Raw genomic sequence first — 19,309 nt, 5'->3', positions numbered from 1 at the left:
TGCAGGAGACGCAGGTTTGATCCATTCCTGGGTAGGGAAGTTCCCTTGGAGAAGGAAATGCCAACCCACTCCAGGATTCTTACCTGGGAAATCCCACGGACAGTGGAGCCTGGCGGGCAAAGAGTCAGACACGACTTAGCGACTGGACAACAACAGCAACAACCACGAGTGTTGTTCTTCACGGGGCTGTGACATAACCTCCAGGCAGCTCCCTACGGAGAAAGGCACCACGAATGAGATGCAGACGGGGAGTTTTTGGGTGGCCCCACGGGCAAGGCAGGATGGAACGGGAGGGCCTCGGGCTCTCTGGTCTGATCATATCCAGCAGTTTCTTTCTCAGCGATCAACAAGTGCTGAGTGTCACAGAGGGGACCCCCTGGGAGAGATGAAAGGCAGCCCTAGGGGATCCCAACCTCTGAAACGTAACCCTTGTGTCGTCTTTCAAAGGAGGACTCTTTGAGGGTGAGTGTCATCGGTCACCTTCAAACGGAACCTTTAATCTGTCTGGCTTAGCCCGTGGAATCCACCCTGTTACTGATGGTTCAGCGATAAGGGCCATCAAGAAAGAACCCCTGTTCGTGGGGGGCCCTGCTGAGGAAGCTGGGGTCTCGGCCACACACCCATCAGCAGGGGTCCCTGCCCAGGAAGCACGACCCGCTCAGTGGGCGCAGCGGCCCGTGTCAGCCTCAGTCTGCAGCTGCCAGCCGTGCAGGGAACTTCTGAGACTCGGGGGGAGCAAGCTGGCATACCGCAGAACCAGAGCAGGCACCGAGGAGCCAGCAAGAGAAACTCAGATGCGCACGCCCACCCCGCAGTGGGGAACCCCTGCTCGCTGCACCCTCCCCAGACACCATCAGCCTGCTCTGAAAATGACAGAATGATCACAAACCACGGGGCCTGCGGCTTGTAAAGGCAAATAATGCTCGGTGTGGTAGTCGCTCAGTCGTGTCCCACTCTTGGTGTCCCCATGGACTATAGTCCACCATGGTCCTCTGTCCATGGGATTCTCTGGGCAAGAATACTAGACTGGGTTGCCATGCCCTCCTCCAGGGGACCTTCCCGACGCAGGGACTGAAGCCAGTTCTCCCACGCTGCAGGCAGACTCTTGACAGCCTGAGCCCACCAGGGAAGCCCTTAGTGGAGATGTAAATCTGCAGTTCATGTAGCCACAAAGGGAATAACGCTAATTTCATCATACACATTTACTCTTTTCAAATTATGTTAAACTGCATTCAAACTGCCCAGGTAATAATACAAAAAAAAAAAAAAGATATTTGTATTCAAATGATCTGCTTCTTTTTGCAGAGAGGGGTAAAACCCAAGCTATTCCTTACAACTATAAACGTAAAAAAGAATACACATTGTAGTGCTAAGTCGCTTCAGTCATGTTCGCCTCTTTGCGACCCCATGGACTGTAGCCCACCAGGCTCCTCTGTCTATGGGATTCTCCAGCAAGAATACTGGAGTGGGTTGCCATGACCTCCTCCAAGGGATCTTTCCAACCCAGGGATCAAACCTGAATCTCTTACGTCTCCTACATGGGCAGGCAGGTTCTTGACCACTAGCGCCACCTAGGAAGCCCAAATACACAAGCAGAGTGCCTATTCAACCCTGGATTAATTAACTAGTGGGCTTCCCTGCTGGCTCAGCGGTAAAGAACCCGCCTGCCAAAAAGGAGATGCAGCTTAGATTCCTGGGTAGGGAAGATCCCCTGGAGGAAGAAATGACAACCCACTCCAGGATTCTCGCCTAGAGAATCCCATGGACAGAGGAGCCTGGCGGGCTACAGTCCATGGGGTTGCAGGAGAGGTGGACACGACTTAGCAACTAAACAAAAACAATTAACTAGGAAGTAAGGGAATTAACTTTCATGCATTATTCTTCCAAATAGTGCACAATTAGCCATAATTCCCCAGAGCTCCAAGGAGATTTTATAAATCTTATGGTGTACACATGTGTTATGCATTGCAAGATAAGTTCCAAACAGAAGCAGAGAAACTCCCTTTTCCTGGACAATTCCCACGTGGGAACATCTGAGACATAGTTTTGGTTTGCCCTTAAAACATGAGGTATTGGGACTTCCCTGGTGGTCCAGAGGTTAAGAATCTATCTTGCAGTGCAGGGGAGGCAGGTTTGACCCCTGGTTAGAGAATGAAGATCCCACATGCCTGGGGGCAACTAAGCCCTCCAGCGCTACAAGTAGACAGACCATATTCTGTACCTACAGAGCCCACACACCACAGCTAGACAGGCTGAGTGCCGGAAAGAAAGATTCTGCATGACACAAAGAAGGCCCTGCCTGCCACAGCTAAGACCTGAGGCAGCCAAGTAAATAAATGCCTATATACATAAACCTAGACAGCACATTAAACCTAGACAGCATATTAAAAGGCAGAGATATGACTTTGCCGACAAAGATCCATCTAGTCAAAGCTGTGGTTTTTCCAGTAGTCATGCCTGGATGTTAGAGTTGGACCATAAAGAAAGCTGAGCACCGAAGAATTGATGCTTTTGAACTGTGGTGTTGGAAAAGACTCTTGAGAGTCCCTTGGACTACAAGGAGATCCAACCAGTCCATCCTAAAGGAGATCAGTCCTGGATATTCATTGAAAAGACTGATGCTGAAGCTGAAACTCCAATACTTTGGCCACCTGATGCAAAGAGCTGACTCATTTGAAAAGACCCTGATGTAGGGAAAGATTGAGGGCAGGAGGAGAAAGGGACAACATAGGATGAGATGGTTAGATGGCATTACCAACTCAATGGACATGGGTTTGGGTAGACTCCGGGAGCTGGTGATGGACAGGGAAGCTTGCTGCAGTCCATGGGGTTGAAAAGAGTCAGACACCACTGAGCAACTGAACTGAAGTGATCAGAACTCTTGGATCTATGTTAAAAAAAAAATGTAAGGCACTGAAGCTGATTATTAGAAGTCTTTTCCTGCATTCACGATGCATCCTGGTTGGTCCACGCTAAATCTGTCTGGGACTCAAATTTTCACTTTAGCAAGGGTCTTCTAGGGTGCTTAGGGGGCTGGTATTCAAAAGCCATTTTCATGGTAGATGTTGCTCAGTTGCCAAGTTGCGTCTGCCTCTTCGTGACCCTGTGGACGGCAGCACGCCAGGCTTCCCTGTTCTTCACCAGCTCCCGGAGTCCAAGTTCCTGTCCATTGAGTCGGTGATGCCATCCAACCATCTCATCCTCTGTCGTCCCCTTCTCCTCCTGCCTGCAGTCTTTCCCAGCATCGGGGCCTTTTCCACCAGCAGCTGTTCATAGCAGGTATCAGAATTAAATCACAAATGCCATCTACTACATACACACTGCGTATAGACCTCAGCTCACTTTTAAAAACGGAGTATATTTACCAATCTGTAAATAACTTTGGGGCCTGTGCTCTTCGTCTGCTGCTTCGTCTGCTGGTTTCGGCTGTGCTGGGTCTGGCTGCGGCGTGCCGGCTTTCTCGAGCTGCACCGAGTCGGGGCTGCCCTGCTCTCGTGGTGTGCGTGCGTCTCCCTGGGGTGATTTCTCTAGTTTTGGGGCACAGGCTCCATAGTTGTGGCGCATGGGCTTCGCTGCCCTGTGGCACGTGGCATCTTTCCGGACCTACACGTCCTCTGCACTGGCAGGTGGACTCTTAACCACTACACCACCAGCAAAGTCCTGGGACCTGTACTTTAAAGCGGGAGATTAAACCCCATATTTTGAAAGACTACATTCACTACATTAGTTCACCTTCTCTAAGACAAATTTGGTACCCAGAGATTCTATTTTTCTTCTCCACATATTTCCTGGTAAACTGCCCTACTTTAAATAATCAACTTCTCTGTCTAATGGATGTCCTGTAGCAAGTGATAGCTGCTGTACCTTGTTACTGATGCAATACAGGAAAAAGCTTGAGAGTGTGATAGAAGGCATCCGAGTCTGGGCTTCCCTGGTGGCTCAGCAGGAGCCTGGAGGGTCTACAGGGTTGCAAACAGTCAGAGACAATGAAGCAAGTAAACACCACCACCCTAGTCTAGCATCTGCACTGGCGAATTCTCTACAGAAAAAAATAAAGTACAACCTCAAACTTCAAAACACAAAGCACTGGGCTCCGTAAGTATCTCTGCTCCCAGACTTTGTTAAGTATCTCTGCTCCCAGACTTCCTTAAGGATTTCTGCCCTTGACCAGCCTTTCTCTTCAAGGATGTAACATGACTTAAGAGAAGAAGGAAGAGGGGGAACGAGACAGGGAGGGAGAAAGGAAATTTGCATGTGTGCTTAGCTGCTCCATCATCTTCAACTCTTTGCCAAAAAATAAGAGTTGTAGCCATGCTCCACTCAAAAAAAAATTTTTTTTTATTAAAAGAAGAAGAGGAAGAAAATCACAGGAACTGTATGTGTTGTCTGTGCTGGGCAAGGGACTCTTTTGTGGGAGTCCCTAGGGCCCTATGCTGCCTGCTGTCTCCCTTGGGACCTATGTAGAAAGCAGGCTTCCTATGTTTAGGGTTTCCTGGAAAAGGGTGTGATAAAGGTGCCAGGTAAACTATAGGGCCCACAGTTACACGTGCATTTCAGATAAACAGCGAAAAAAAAAAAAAAGAAAAAAAGACGTCACACGGGCTTACAGTTTCCATCAGCTGCAAAAACACAGCCGATGTTGGAGTGAAAGAGAAGAAGGAAGCAGGAGAACTGTAAATTGAGAGCCATAACCCAACACATGAGGCATCGGAAGGCCACGGGACACGAAGGCCAGCAGTCTGAGGCAGCCACGTCTACCAGGAAGATGCCCTCTGAACCACAGGCTCAAACAGGACCAAGGGCTCACAGCCGGGATGTTGGAGCTCTGGACACCTCAATGTCCAGGCTGTCCTCTAAAATAGAAATATTTTAGGCTGTCCTCTAAACTAGAAATACTTTGTAAGTATTTTTTCTTCTGCAAAAATGGATAACATGCTTTTAAAAACACACCTGTTTTAAGAGGCTTCTGTTTTTGATGAAATTCACACATATGGGAAGCCTGCATCAAAGACGCTTGTTATTTTTTTTTTTTTGCTTTATTTTTAATTGCAGTATAAAGAGTTTCGTAATAATATAAAGTCTTATATGCTTTCCCAGGTGCCTACTTTAATTACAAGAAAAAAGAAGAATACGGTTTTACATGCATTTACATGCCTCCATTGGAACATTGCAGGGATGTTTTCTGACATGTTGTTTCAAAAATCTGAACCGTTTGTATCTGGGGGGAAAAAAAACCTAGCCATTTACCTCCGAGATGAAACAAAAATGTTGTTGAGGTGTGGCTCAGACAGAGGAGCAGTGCTCAGCCAGTTCTGACTCACCTTGTGTTCATCATGGACCCACACATGATGAACACTGTCAGCTTGCTTTCCTCAGGAGCAGGATCACTGTAATGTTTCTAGAGGCTTCTTATGTTACCTGCAGGAGAAGGAGATGGCAACCCCCTCCAGTATTCTCGCCTGGGAAATCCCATGGACAGAGGAGCCTGGCAGGCTACCGTCTGCGGGGTCGCAAAGAGTCGGACACGACTGAAGCGACTAAAGAACAATATGTTACTCACATATCTCGACAGGAACAGACTTCAAAGGCACACACTACACCACTTGAGTCCAAAGTCACACCGACGGCATCAATATTTTGGTTTCACTTCAAGAGCCCCTGGTACAGTGGTCCTGATAACAAACTTCTTTTAGAAAATCAAATTCCCATAATTTCACGGGATTAACAGGATATCCTAGCTACTGCACTCTTCACTGAGTAAAGCCTTCCCAGAAATGCTTCTGTTATCCTAGTTGGTGGTAGTAAAACCAAAGCCACAGAGAGCATACCAACAGTGCCATCAGGAATAACAAGAGATGTGGGCAGGAAGATGAATGAAATCTTTGCCCAGTGCAAGCTTTCAAGGTACAGGACCTCTCGACGATGACTGTTATAACCTCATTAATACAATCCTTCGCTACTTACCCAAACCAAGACAGACTTGAAAACGAAGAAGGAGAACGTCCAAGAAAGGACACTTGAAAGACACTTGACGTACCAAAGCTTGTGCCAAAACCAACACCGATCATATGCTGAAATCTCTTCTTGAAACATTGTCTGGCACAATCTCTCCTACTAGCGTGCGTGAAAATCAAGAGTAACACTTCTCCAGATCCTGAAATCTCAGAAACGGCTTTTATGGAGTGTGACTATACCGCCCTATTAGACAGGGGTTGGTTTATTTCACAGACACTAGGAGCCTTTGCAGAGAAGGCAATGGCAGCCCACTCCAGTACTCTTGCCTGGAAAATCCCATGGATGGAGGAGCCTGGTGGGCTGCAGTCCATGGGGTCGCTAAGAGTTGGACACGACTGAGTGACTTCACTTTCAATTTTCACTTTCATGCACTGGAGAAGGCAATGGCAACCCACTCCAGGGACGGGGGAGCCTGGTGGGCTGCCGTCTATGGGGTCGCACAGAGTTGGACACGACTGAAGCGACTCAGCAGCAGCAGCAGGGGCCTTTGGTGTTGAACTTAGGTTTAGTGAACTAGACTCTGCTAGTGTGCAGTACAGACCTGTCCATGTGAAGAACCTGCAGGCTAACATTTTACAGCTAATCCTTCGGTTCACCACAGTATTATGTAGTAAACTGCTTGTACGCAGATGATTTTAATAAATTCTGACAGCTTTATTTTTAAATGTTTATTTACTTTTAATTGAACAATGACTGCTTTAGGTTAGAGTGTTGGTTTCTACCAAACACCAACCTGAATCGGCCATAGAAATTCTGACGTTTTAAAAAGCTATATTGTAAAGTAATTAGCCTCCAATCAAAATAAATAAATTTATATTAAAAAAATTAAAAAGCTATATTCTGAAATGACTGCTTTTGCCCAAAGTACATTTCTTTCCCTTTTTTTTTTTTTTTGTATTTGAGGTTCTCTTTTATTTGATACACTCCTGTGTTGCAAGGCTTATCTCTTAACTGTTCACTGCTTCTGGAAAAAAAAAAAAAAATTTAAAAACCCACCAGAGTCCATTTCTAAAGGACAGAAACAGAGGGTCTTTCTGTCTTCCAAAGCAGATCTGAATCCACTCTGTTCAAGAATCTGGAGGGCGAGCATTCAGGTAACAAGAATTTGGGTAGTGATGGAGAAGGAGTCTTCCCACAGCGGGGATCAAACCTGCATCCCCTGTGTGGGCAGGCAGATGCTTAACCACTGAACCATCGGGGAAGTCTCTATTTGTTTATCTGTTTATTGGCGTGCCGGGTCTTAGCTGAGACACATGGAATCTCTGAGTTTCCGCAAGCAAGCTCTTGGCTGCAGCGTGTGTGATCTCGTTACATGAGCGGGGGTGGAATCCGGGCCCACGGGGATGCAGTGACTGCTCTGAAATCCGGATTTCAATGCCTGTAGATCCACACCCAGAAGTGCAATTGCTGGATCCCGCAGGAGTTCCATTTGTAAATGTTTTCTGAGGACCCTCTGTACCGTTTTCTGCAGTGGCTGCACCAGTTTCCATTCCCATCGACAGTACGTGAACGTGAAAGTCACTCAGTCGCGTCCGACTCTTTGCAACCCTGTGGACTATACAGTCCATGAAATCCTCCAGGCCAGAATACTGGAGTGGGTAGCCGTTCCCTTCTCCAGGGCATCTTCCCAACAATCCAACCCAGGTTTCCCGCATTGCAGGCAGATTTTTTTTTTTTTTTTTTTACCAGCTGAGCCGTCAGGGGAGCCCAAGAATCCTGGAGTAGGATCTTCCCGACCCAGTGATCGAACTGGGGTCTCCTGCATTGCAGGTGGATTCTTTACCAGCTGAGCCACTAGGGAAACCCTTGGTAGATGTGTAAATGACTCCACAAACGGATGGCTGTTTAACAGGCCAGTGTTACAGCCGATGCTGAACTTGTAGAGATACGGGGCTTGGAGGCCATGAACACATTTCTCAACTCCAACTTGTCTGACAGCACCTTTGGTTACCTGGGTGACGATACTGGTGTTCCAGAGGATGTTATTTGGAAAGAACAGACAATGAGTTAGCAAAGAGGATCCAGGGATTTCCCTGGTGCTCCGGTGGTTAAGAATCCACCTTCCAATGCAAGGCGTCCAGGTTTGATCCCTGTTCGGGGAACTAAGATCCTACATGCAGTGGGGCAACTGAGCTCTCGCACTTCAGCTACTGAGCCTGCCCTCTGGAACCCACAACCTTCAGCTACTGAGCCCGATAGCTGCAATAAAGATCCTGAGGGCTGCAACCAAGACAGGACACTGCTATAAATAAATAAATTAAAAAAAAAAAAAAAGAGGGTCCATATCTCAACCCTTCGGAACAAGCCCGTAAGAGGAGCAAGACGTTTACTTTTCTGAGAGGGCACAAATATTATATCGACATTAACAGAGACTCAAAACTAACAAATAGCACTGAGACATACACATTGCCCAACGGAAAACAGAGAGCCAGGGCGAGTGTGCTCTATGATGCAGGGAACCCAAAGCTGCTGCTCTGTGCCACCCTGGAGGGGTGGGATGGGAGGGAAGTCTTGGTGGGGGCGGGGTTCAGGATGGGGAGGGACACATGTACGCCAGTCAGTTCAGTCGCTCAGTCCTGTCCGACTCTTTGCGACCCCATGGACCGCAGCACGCCAGGCCTCCCTGTCCATCACCAACTCCCGGAGTTCACGCAAACTCATGTCCACTGAGTCCGGTGATACCATCCAACCATCTCATCCTCTGTCGTCCCCTTCTCCTCCCACCTTCAATCTTTCCCGGCATCAGGGTCTTTCCCAGTGAGTCAGTTCTTTGCATCAGATTGCCAAAGTATTGACGTTTCAGCTTCAGCTAAGTCCTTCCAATGAATATTTATATTGATGTATGGCAAAAACCGTCACAATACTATAAAGTAATAATCTTCCAATTAAAATAAATTAATTACTTTAAAAAGTAACAATAAAAAAGGATGGGGGTACACATGTATACCTATGGCCAATTTAAGTTGCTGTATGGCAAAAAATAAATCACCATATTGTAATTATTCTCCAATTAAAATTAATTAGTTTAAAAAATAACAACAAAGATTAAAAAAAAACTCTACCATCAATCCTGCACCCTTGTATATATTTTTGACTCTATTTTCCTAAACATTATTTTACTCACGGATAGTACTTTAACCTAACGATGAAATATTTATATAAAGCCTCAAATTCATGATTAAAAAAGAAAAACAAATCCATAAATATTATGTATGGGAGAGTAGTATATAAAAATTATTTTTAAAAGTTAGTTCACTATGAGTTCAGTATAAATCAACAGTGTAAATACATCAAACGCTAGTACAATTCTGACTTTATTAATGAGTCCATGAACATGAGGACAATAAATAAGGAATAGCTCCACTCCTCACGGTGAGACTACCCCAAGGGCGGTGTTCTCGGTTCTGAGCCATCTGACGCATTCAACACGGTTATTAAGAATGTGGACAGATGTTCGAAAGGGTGACCTTCACAGAGGGAGTTACAGGAAGTCCTCCATGGGAAAAGAGAGCTTGGAAACATGGAGCCCAGACCTGGAGTGGACAGACACACTACAGCTGCTAAGTCGCTTCAGTTGTGTCCGACTCTGTGCAACCCCACAGACGGCAGCCCACCTGGCTCCCCCATCCCTGGGATTCTCCAGGCAAGAACACTGCAGTGGGTAGCCATGCCCTCTTCCAGGGGATCTCCCCAGCCCAGGGACTGAACTCCAGTCTCCTGCGTTGCAGGCAGATTGTTTACCGTCTGAGCCACCAGGGAAGACCCCAAATCACACAAGCTGCTTCATTAAAAGCTGTTCAGCATTGCTGGCAAAGACTCCCTGAGAAATCAGGCAGAGACCCTTCAGAAAGATCTTTTGTTTCAGAACAAGCAGGAACTTCCAATCTGTGCACAGATAGAAGGGACTGTCTCAGAAGGCAATGAGTCCCTGAATCTTTAATGAAGGCCTCTCACGGGTTTCTGATGAGACGATCTATGAATTGCGTAGACAGCTGGATTGGAAAAATTAAATTCCTTCCAAATACAACATTCTGTCATCTCTACTCCGATGAGAGACACATTTCCAGAAATTAAAAATTACATCTACGTGCTATTCTCCTTCTCTCTTCCGCCTACTCTCCCACTGAAGTCTGCAGAAATGAGTACCACGGCTTCACGAGCCAGGGGCATCTATGACTTTCCTCCTTACATAATTCTAGAATTTGCTGCTGCAGTGCTGGTGCCAGTGGGGCTGGTTTAGTTGCTCAGTCATGCCCGACTCTGCAACCTCGCGGACTATAGCCCGCCAGGCTCCCTTGTCCAGAGGATTTCCCAGGCAAGAATACTGGAGTGGGTTGCCATGCCCTTTCCCCAGAATTTGTTGCTATAGCTCTCTGAAAATGTGGAAACTGGGGCATGGATCCCTGCTTTTCTCATGGAAACACTTCCCTGTCTTCTAATGCATAGGAAGAACGTTTACCGTTTAATCAAGTGACCAAAAAGAGATGTATTAAAGGACAACGGAATTTTGTCTCAATTTTTGGCAAAACATAAGAGTATTTCTCAGCTAAACGAAGGAGAAACCGTTTGGCTAATCGAGTATTTTCTGATTTTTCTTTGAGACTCCTTTTTCTATTCTACTTGGCTTTGGTGGAAGCGGTGGAAGCCAAGAACAATTAGAACACAAAGAGGGTTTTGAAAATATTCTAACTTAATTCACAGGGTTAAACGTAAGTGGACGTTACAGGCTTAGCAGCCAAGCTCTAAGAAGTAAAATACATATCGTAAAGCGATTCCCCTGAAATTTCCTACTGTAACGACGATCATAAAGAGTCCAAATTTCATGACGCCAAATGCAAGTTCTAAATACCTGACTGAAAGGCACCATATGAAACACACTGTAATTTTTATGTTTGTAACGCTGAGGTAGGGAATCTCTACACCACACAGCGAGAACGTTCCAAAGTTAACTTAGTTGAAAATTATTTAAGTAGACACTTCTCCAACCTAACAAACGTTTGCGTGTTTCCTGCAAGTACTCACTGAAGGGTCTTCCTGCCTGGCAACGACATAGCATAGCATGGAGCCGAGTGGGTGCTCCTCCAGAGAGCAGGGTTGGCACCCAAGACCCGGATGGGGAGACTGCAATCTAGGCAAACGGCCAACAGCACTTCTGCCTTTAAACTCGGAGACTGAGGCCCCCTGGACTGCATGAGGAAGATCCAAGATATTAAACCACTTGCAGGCTGGGCCTCCAAGCCAGCATGTTTTTGGCAAACACACTGAATTGATACCAAATTCACCCACATCCTTGGGAGCAGTCCTCTTTAACAGTTCACTTAGCTGAACACACTCCCCCTCCCTCAAACGTTTTTGGATTCTCCCCTCTTTTATTGTGTCCTTATATAGAAGATTTTTAGAATATTATCAGTGGCATAATCTTTTACGATGGATTTTATTTTATGATACGCAGCCAAAAATCATTCTGGGCACAGAAAGTCTGGCAGATGTGGTGAAGTAATGACTGTTAATAAAATTACATATATAATTATATATAAATATGAAATATATATTATATATATTATACTATAATATATAATTATATAGTATGACACCAATACATAATTATCTCTATTATATTGTATAATGTAATATAGATAATATATTGTTATATACATCATATATATATATAAATATATATAAACACGAAATATTTTCTTGAAATAACACTTGACAGCAATCATCACAAGAGTTTCCCAAAATCATGGTTTGAATAAGTTTATAACTCATCCCAGGCATCTCCACAAATACCTATCACAAAATCGGAAATGGCATTTCCTAAACGCCAGTCTGAGAACTGACACTACTCAACAAGACATCTTCACAGACCCCTGAAAGCTTGACTCGGAAAACCAAATTTTTGATCGTGTGTTAAATAACTGAATGACTCGACTCCTAGGATTTGTTTGCTATTGTGCTCGGGAGACATAGGGCATCCCGTAACTTTACTGATGGCTTGAAAAGGAAGAGAAACGTATTACAGGCATATATATTTTTAATCTTAAAAGGAGACTTTACCATGAAGCCTGGGCTTCCCAGGTACCACTAGTTGTAAAGAACCCGCCTGCCCATGCAGGAGACGTGAGAGACACGGGTTCGATCCCTGGGTTGGGAAGATCCCCTGGAGGAGGGCAGGGCAACGCACTCCAGTATCCCTGCCTGCAAAATCCCACGGACAGAGAAGCCTGGCAGCTACAGTCCATGGGGTCACAATGAGCCAGACCCAACTTTGTGACTCAACAAAAAGATGTGTTACTGGGACTTAACACGAAAAACTGAGATTCTGCATTTGATTACATGTGCAAGTTGCCTTATAAACTTTCAATAAAACTACATTGAACACATATTTTTACCAAAAAAAAAAAAAATTAGTTATCTTAAGTTTAACTACATTAGTGAGGTCATCGAGATAGACCTGTCTCCAAAGCTAGTGGCCAACCTCTTTTACCAAACATGTTTTAAAAACTTAGGCAAACAAAAAATATTCTGAAGCAAATAGTCTGAAAAGTGTCTGTCGATAAGAAACATATTCTAGACTACAGGTTATAGGTCACTGATCTTTGGAGCTATGAAAAAAACATTTTTTTGGTTCAGTGATACAGAGAAGTTCTCTGCTCTTCAAGTCAGACTCTCAACTTTGTGAAAATGAAAATTCGGAATAAGGTAGATTTCTCTTTAACTTGGAATAGCACTTGTACAGCTATCTATTTTAAATGTTTGTTTGTTTATTTGGGTGCATGGGTCTCAGTCGAAGCAGGCAGGACCTGGGATCTTGGTGGCAGCCTCTGGGATCTTTAGTTACGGCATGCAGAGTCTTAGCTGAGGCATGTAGGATCTAGTTCCCTGACCAGGGATCAAACGTGGGCGCCCTGCATTGGGAGCGCAGCGTCTTAGCCACTGGGCCACCTGGGAGGCCTTGTAACTATTTACTGATCTTCACCATGTCAGTCTCAAAAGGTTAATTTACCATCTTAGAACAAAGGTGTGCCGGTATTCCCTTTCATCTTCAGGGTGTTCCGATAACTGCTGCTTAAAGCTCAGTGCTACTGCTTTGCTTACAAACTTAATCCAATGATGACTTTAAAGTTTTTTAATTAAAAAATAAATTAAAAAAAAATAAAAAGGGAGGTATGTTGGGGCCGTATAATGGTCTAGGATAACTCCTATCTGTGATAGTGAGTGGGGTTCTGATTAATAAGTTTCTTTAAAGCGGGGCTTATCTGTGATCAAGTTTTAAAACAACAAGCAAGTTCATTTACATATCTGTCAATAAGCTTCATTTTAAAAAAATGTATTAGTTTTTCCCATTTTCAGGCAACCTCAGCTCTTTTTCCTCGAGGCAAACTGATGTATTATGCTTAAATGGCAACTCACTCCAGTATTCTTGCCTGGAGAGCTGCATGGATGGAGGAGCCTGGCGGGCCACAGTCCACGGGGTCACAAGAGTCGGACACGACTTAGTGACTAAACCACCTCCTGATTTCTACCTTACATTTGTATGAAACAGGTTTTTAACCCATCACTACCAATAAAATGCATTTTTCTTATATACTACCATTCTTGTATTTACATATCAGCACCTATATATCGAAAGTCACGGTCTGTACCTTGGAATCATTGCTCCCCTGAAACAGATCAGATCTCAGATGTTTCAGTGGAAACGAATACTGTGCTCAGATCACGGAGAACCACGGGGGTTGAACCCAAGTCAAGGATCTCAGGGGAAACCGGATTGAGAAGACTGACACAGGCCTGCAAAAATCCAACATCCGAAGGCTCAACATGGGTGCAAACAAGGCAGAAAATTTGGGGGCCAGAGTGGGGCCAGGATGCAGTGGAGAAAAGTCCAGAGGAAAACCACTGGTGGTGAGGAGGAACCACCCAGACTAAGTGGCTTTTGGAAGCCTGCACATTTGAACTTCAGCTTTATGGGTAGAAGCTGCAAGACCCATAGGAGAGGTGAGTGACGGCCGGGCAGAAGCGGGGAGTTGTAATCCAGCCACGTCTATGCCTCGCCACACTCTACTAGGTTTCCTTGGCAACAAGACCCCTCAGCATCCACGCATCACTCTTCCACACTGTTTACTGGAGCGCTCCTGCACAAGCCGTCAGCTGCCTTGTCGTCTGAAACGCCTTTCCCTAGTCGGCAAATGCCAATGGTGGTTGCTAGTCACCAAACGCTCACAAGCGCTGCAGCCAGGGCAAATGACCAGAGGAGGCAGACCTCCTAAACACGCTCACAGAAACAAGGTTAAGAAATGAGCGAGCCCCAGATCACAGAGCGCTTAAGAGATGGCAGCCGGGCCTGCAAACATGACTCCTGGAATTTCTAACTTCTCACTGAAATACCTTTGAGCAAAGAAATACAATAAAATAAAATTTGTCTCACTACCGCTGAAAGCTCTCTCACCAAACTGTTCTTAGATGAGGCAAGAAGAATCTCCACAGGTAAGCAACATAAAACAGTAAGTAGCTGCTGCTGCTGCTAAGTCGCTTCAGTCGTGTCCGACTCTGTGTGACCCCACAGATGGCAGCCCATCAGGCTCCCCCATCCCTGGGATGCTCCAGCAAGAACACTGGAGTGGGTTGCCACTTCCTTCTCCAATGCATGAAAGTGAAAAGTGAAAGAGAAGTCGCTCAGTCGTGTCCGACTCGTAGCGACCCCATGGACTGCAGCCTACCAGGTTCCTCCGTTGGTGGGATTTTCCAGGCAAGAGTACTGGAGTCGGATGCCATTACCTTCTCTGAGTAAGTAGCTACCTAAAGCCAAATCAAGCTATATGGCCACTACTCGTAATCTGATAATAAGGTGTATCTATAACATATTCAGGACCTGCCAGTTGGCACTAGTGGTAAAGAGCCTGTCTGTCACTGCAGGAGACATAATGAGATGCAGGTTCAATGCCTGGGTCGGGAAGATCCCTGGAGGAGGGCATGGCAACCCACTCTAGTACTCTTGCCTGGAGAATCCCAGGGACAGAAGAGCCTGGCGGGCTGCAGTCCATGGGGTTGCAGAATTGGGACACAACTGGAGCGACTTAGCACAAATGCGTGCAAAAAAGTTACTCCCTAAATATCTATGTCTGTGCACTATTTATTAACTGGAGGAGAAATATATATATATCACTTTAAAAAATAGACCTTGAGAGAAACCATAGAGAGGAAGAGACGGTTAGATAGCATCTCCGACTCAACAGACATGAATCTGAGCAAACTCCGTGACGTGCTGAAGGACACAAGAGCCTGGTGGACCACAGTTCATGGGGTCAAAAAGAGTCAGACATGACTCTGCGACTGAACAACAGCAATACAGTAAAGGTAGCCCATTACGGGACTTCGCTGGTGGGCCAGTGGTTAAGACTCCACCTCCCAATGCAGGGGGCCTGGGTTTGATCCCTGGTTGGGGAACTGGATCCTGCATGTTACAACCAAGACTGGATGCAGCCAAATAAACAGATAAAAGGATACCTCATTAATCCTACTCCTAGGAATCTACCCTGAAGATTCTTCCCAGGAAACAAAAATATAGATTGAACAAAGTCATTCATCGCACCATCATCTGTCACTGCAAAATATCTGAAACTTAGATGCCCATACCTAGCAAAGTGGCTGCATAAACCACATTACAAACACACAAAAAACCTTATCCCTCTGTTGTCAATGAAAAACAAAAAGGAAGCTCTCTCTAAACAGGCTTAGAATCAGAACCAGGGCATATTATTGATTGAACGACATTAAAATACAATGGAGAAGCTACCTATGTTATATTTTCTTATTTTTTTCTTTCTGACATGAAGGAAAAATATGTTAGTACAAACAGCCTCGTGCATATTCTTCTATGTTTGATGTAGGAAATGTATTCCCCACATGTAACATAATATCCTAGCTGATTGGGTAGAGTCGTACTAGGTTAAGTAACCACTCATCCTTGGTAAGGACAGAGTTTTAGCCTTGTGGATAGAATTACAAAGTCTGTCTCGAATTTGCCGAGCTGTCCCATGCATTATGAATCTGCAGGATTTCACATGACTGAAAGAGAATATTTCAGCTGACTGTCAACTGCAGCAGAGCTTGAGGGTCAGCCAGAAGTCTTTTTGTTTAACAGTAAGAGTGTTTTCTTTTTCACTATCTCTCCACTTGAAGACACTGCTTCTGCTTCAAGGGAGAGACCAATTACACTTCTTCAGGCACTTCAGAAGGTTGTGTAAAAAACGGGCATTAACTGAGTACCTTCCTCCAATCTAATTTTCTTTGGCTCAGGAGCTGGTATTCTAGGGAGTTTGCTGGCTGGTCTTTAGCTTCATTCAATTCTCAGAATTCCTGGAGACAAGTCATAAATCAAAAAACCCTGCAGACTGGCTGTATTATGTGTAGTTCAGAGTCCACTGCTACCATTCCTCGAGGAAGAAATACTCTGAGGAAGCAAGTTGTGAGATATCAGGGTGCTGGTTCATTCCCCTCCCCCTGCCAAGTCCTTCTATATCCACCAGGGACTGTGACACCCAAATACAAAGCAGAATTATTAACAACAGTGCCAAAAAACAGGATGAGGAAAATAAAAAAGACAGAAAAACAAAGCACACAAAGAAAACCTGTGCAAAGAGACAAGATACTGAGAGAGAAGGCAAACCTTAGCACCCTCTAGGAAAGAGAGAGGGCTTCCCAGGCGGCCCCCATGGTAAAGAACCCGCCTGCCAATGCAGGAGACTGAAGAGACGCAGGTTTGATCCCTGGGTCTGGAAGATCCCCTGGAGGAGGGCATGGCAACACCACTCCCGTACTCTTGACTGGGAAATCCCATGGACAGAGGAACCTGGCGGGCTACGGTCCATGGGGTCGCAGAGTCAGACACGACTGAAGTGACTTAGCATGCACGCGTGCACGCACGCCCACACAGGAAAGAGGGGATATGACAGGTATACAGAACGTCTCCAAAAAGAAAGAATACACAGAGAAGAGACGAGAGTTGAGGTGGGAATGGGGGATTTTCTTGAGCTGGAATTCAGAATGGTGTGGAGATCGTTTCCTGCAGAACACAACTACTGTTCGACCCAGACTCCAACCCAACCCGATAATATGCATGTGTTCCAAAGCTGGCAGACCTTATCAACATTTAAAAAATTTAAAAATGGTAAAGAAAAAAAAAAGTATATCAAAAGAACCAACTCAGACTGACTCAAAACTCTCTCCCCACATATTAAGTACCAAAGACTTTCAAGCCAAGTTACTAAGCTCTTAAGGAAACAGCTCACGATCCGAGAATTTTCTGCCCCACGATCCGAGAATATTTTCACTTGTCATTCAGGGAAAGGAACAGGGAGAGATCATTTCAGGACATGAAGGAGATTGGGAGCACACCGTCCGTGGAAACTAAACCACACTAACCACCCACGTACCAATAAACCTGAACTCAAGAAAGGAAAAGTAGAAATGAAAAGAGTTGTGCCAAGCCAAAAACCTTGTAACTGAAGAAGCACCACGCACGTGTTATTTACATGGTGATATGTTGGAGAAGGCTCTTGAGAGTCCCTTGGACTGCAAGGAGATCCAACCAGTCCATTCTGAAGGAGATCAACCCCGGGATTTCTTTGGAAGGAATGATGCTAAAGCTGAAACTCCAGTACTTTGGCCACCTCATGCGAAGAGTTGACTCATTGGAAAAGACTCTGATGCTGGGAGGGATTGGGGGCAGGAGGAGAAGGGGACAACAGAGGATGAGATGGCTGGATGGCATCACTGACTCAATGGACACGAGTCTGAGTGAACTCCTGGAGTTGGTGATGGACAGGGAGGCCTGGCGTGCTGCGATTCATGGGGTTGCAAAGAGTCGGACACGACTGAGCGACTGAACTCAACTGAAGCCTTCACAGAAATATAAAAATAATTGTGGAAAATCAACATAACACACGACCATGTAGTAAGAATTCAGATGCAAAATTCTACAGAACTCACATGACCCCTGAGCCTTGGGAAAACTCTGAGGAAATACAAAAACGCTGAAAAGAAAAGCTTTGTTAATGATGGTGACGACAGAAGTGTAGTCTTTAAAATATGAAGGGAACCTTCAGGAGAAAGACCACAAGGATCATAAGCGTTCTAGAATTCTACGGAAAGAACAACATTAAAAAAAAAAAAAAACCACCAAACAGCATATGTGGGAGAATGGGAACATAAACACACACACCAGAAACTGTAACAATGAAAGTAATACGTGCAAGAACATGGCAGAATTACAACTGTATACATACATAAGCTATTGCGTGTGTGTTAGTACCTCAGTTGTGTGCTGACTCTTTGTGACCCCACGGACTGCAGCCCACCAGGATCTTCCGTCCATGGAACTGTGCAGGCAGCAATACTGGAGTGGGTAGCTGTTCCCTTCTCCAGGGGATCTTCCCAAGCCAGGAATTGAACTCAGGTCTCCTGAATCTGCAAGCAGATTCTTTACCATCTGAGCCACTAGGGAAGCCCAGATAAACTACTACATTAGGCTTAAAAACTCTGAAGTTCATCTATTTAAAAGTCACAGATAAGAAAATACATATATAATTTCCTATTTCACCTAAAAGGCAAATTAACACAAAACTAATGATAATAAAATACACAGATTCATAGGAATATTTTCAATATTAATGGCACAAAGTGCTAATCTCCTTACAAAGGGTCAAGCTTCAAGCATCCCACTAAAGATAATGAGCGAAGGGAAACCATAGTATTCAATGATACCTTTTGGAAGAATAAAATTTGAGCCAAGAAGAGTTCACCCACCAAGAACCTGAACAAGAGCTTCCAGAGTCCAGAACTGTGAGAAATAAATTCGTTGTTAAGACCACCCAGGCTACAGTGTCTTCTTATGGCAGCCCAAGCTAAGCTAGATGTGTTCAAATACCTTTAAATAAGCTAAGAATATTTGACAGGAATGTGCTGTCAAATTTTGTACACCAAAAAAAGATGCCTAGGCTTCCTTGGTGGCTGGCTCACAATTCTGGGAGGCTCAAAATCTGCCTGCCAGTGAAGAAGCCATGGGTTCAATCCCCAGTCCAGGAAGATCCCACGTGCTGCAGATCGGCTAAGGCCGTGTGCCACAGCTACCGAGCCTGTGCTCCAGAACGCGCTCCACGGTAAGAGAAGCTACCGCAGAGAGAATCCCGCACGCTGCAACTACAGAACAGCCACGACTCACCGAAACTGGAGGAAAAAAAAAAAACACGGCCACGTGGCATTGAAGATCCAGAGCAGCCAAAAATAAGAAAGT

General features: G+C 45.2%; 1 protein-coding gene across 38 annotated transcripts in view; it reads right to left on the bottom strand.

Annotated features, from left to right (window-relative positions):
• LOC138431407 (uncharacterized) overlaps positions 1-19,309 on the bottom strand; it is a 332,640-nt gene that overhangs the window by 246,282 nt on the left and 67,049 nt on the right. For 20 of the 38 annotated variants that reach the window (XR_011446038.1, XR_011446041.1, XR_011446037.1 and 17 more), the window contains one exon: positions 84-212. The exons of the other annotated variants lie outside the window; for them this stretch is intronic. The gene's annotated coding sequence lies outside the window, so the exon portion shown is untranslated. Of the gene's footprint in view, positions 1-83; positions 213-19,309 lie in introns of those variants that run through there. 38 annotated transcript variants of the gene reach the window in all.

The sequence above is a fragment of the Ovis canadensis genome, chromosome Y (genome assembly GCF_042477335.2).
Source record: "Ovis canadensis isolate MfBH-ARS-UI-01 breed Bighorn chromosome Y, ARS-UI_OviCan_v2, whole genome shotgun sequence".
Classification (NCBI taxonomy): Eukaryota; Metazoa; Chordata; class Mammalia; order Artiodactyla; family Bovidae; genus Ovis; species Ovis canadensis.
Note: the sequence above shows the minus strand (reverse complement) of the source record. Positions and strands in the feature narration are given on the sequence as shown.